The sequence below is a fragment of the Schistocerca cancellata genome, chromosome 9 (genome assembly GCF_023864275.1).
Source record: "Schistocerca cancellata isolate TAMUIC-IGC-003103 chromosome 9, iqSchCanc2.1, whole genome shotgun sequence".
Classification (NCBI taxonomy): Eukaryota; Metazoa; Arthropoda; class Insecta; order Orthoptera; family Acrididae; genus Schistocerca; species Schistocerca cancellata.
Window position 1 is genome coordinate 431,194,252 of NC_064634.1, and position 1,929 is coordinate 431,196,180.

Genomic DNA, 1,929 nt, shown 5'->3' on the forward strand with positions numbered 1-1,929 from the left:
AAGTAATAAATAGCAGGAAATACTCAAAAGTGAAAGGCTATCTACAGTAAATTAAAGAATGAATTTAGGGCTCAAAGGATATTTCACGTCTCTGCGCTGCAGTTGCTTAGCATCTCTGGCTCTCATAGCGACGCATTAAACAACTGCACGAATCTTACGCGACTTTGTGAGTAAATTTTTATTGCAATGTATCAGAATTTATGGTGCCCCGTATCCATTAAAGGATATCTGAAGTCGATCATGCACTAGTCACATCTTCGAAAAAAAATGATATGCTGATCTATTTAATCACGAGAATATTAAGACGCAAATTTTACGTGTCTCCCAAGTAACATGGTAATAACATTTCATCTTTCAGGCGGAACAGTATTAAACTGAAATTGGTCAAAAGTTATTAGAAACAAATTGACCATGTAAAATGCATGCCTCAGGGAAGAGGGCTAGGATATACTTATATGGATATGGTGTCTGTTCTTTCGGACATGTCCAAAAGAACAGACACCATATCCATATAAGTATATGGTTCTGGCAATACTGGCCATGACCTTCCTCTCCTGTGCGGATGCACACATATTACCCGAACTCTTACGGGACTTGGTAATAATGTCTTCCACGAGGAATGAGTGTGTTGGGTAGGGACACTACGAATGTACTATGTGGACATATAAGGTGGAAATGTGGGTTTCGTAAGAGAAGTGCGCGTGATAGTCCCTGCAGTCGTACTCTCCTCTGTGCGCTCGGTGGCTCAGATGGATAGAGCGTCTGCCCTGTAAGCAAGATATCCCGGGTTCGAGTCCCGGTCGGGGCACATTTGCACCTGTCCCCGTTGATATATATCAACTTCCGTCAGCAGCTGAAGGTATTAATATATAATTCTAATTTCAAGTCCAGGGATCGTGACTATCCACAATGAACATATAAAACTACTTTATCCGTTTGTCTTCGGTCCTGTATAATGTTGTGGTTAAAGAAATATCAGCGTCTGATGTTAAGCTTCGGAAAGCCTTCCGTTATAAATTTGAAAATTGGCATATACCAATATCAAGAGCTGATGATAACTGATTCTTTATATAGAATCAGTTTCAATCTTCAGTTTATCGTTAGACACGCTGCACACCAACGGGAGAGAACACGTAACACGTATATTTATATCTGTCAATACAGCGTTACATGGTGAAATTGCTCAAGATGATCCTAGTAATTCGAGATAAAATATTTAAAGTGCTCACGTGGCTTAAGACTGTCTCATCAAATAAAATCCATCGCATGTCATTGAAATTAAGATAAGAAACATAACTGGATTGAAAATGTTCATTATCTACAGAAAAATACTTAAATATAATGATATGTACAGAGATAGTTGTTTTGACAATAGTAAAGTGCACTGCTTAAAACAACATAAAATCTACCATCACTTTTATTCTTCTCCTACGTATTACAGATCGGTTTCAATATGTAGTGTGGATGCTGGTTATTACACAGCTAATTCTGGTTACAAGTCGATTCAAAGATGACACAGTTTAGTACGCACAGAATCTCCAAATACCGATATTTGATATACTGTTCCTGTAAGTAGTATCCTAGCGATCACATATGTCCGTTAAGACACGTGACTATGAGCGTTTGTAACAGTTATATTTAAAATTTACGATCCGCGAGGGTATTCAGTGACGTACTATATATGTTACAATGCTTTTAAACCCCATAGCCTTATGTTGCATGGTGGAAGGTATTTTACGTACTACTGTGACCTTATCCCTTTCCTATTTCAGAATCGAATGGTCAACAGGAGGAACGATTGTTGGTAAACATCCGTGGGGGCTGGAATTTCCTTATTTTACCTTGGTAGCTTGTTTGTGAAATCTACGTAGCCGGAAGTAATATATCAGTTAGGAACCTCCGCTCTTGGAGTTATAACCACATCTTGGT

General features: G+C 38.5%; 1 non-coding gene across 1 annotated transcript; it reads left to right on the forward strand.

Annotated features, from left to right (window-relative positions):
• Positions 1 to 733: 733 nt before the first annotated feature.
• Trnat-ugu (transfer RNA threonine (anticodon UGU)) lies at positions 734 to 808 on the forward strand. The gene has a single exon. It is a non-coding gene; the product is annotated as a tRNA-Thr (tRNA).
• Positions 809 to 1,929: the final 1,121 nt, after the last annotated feature.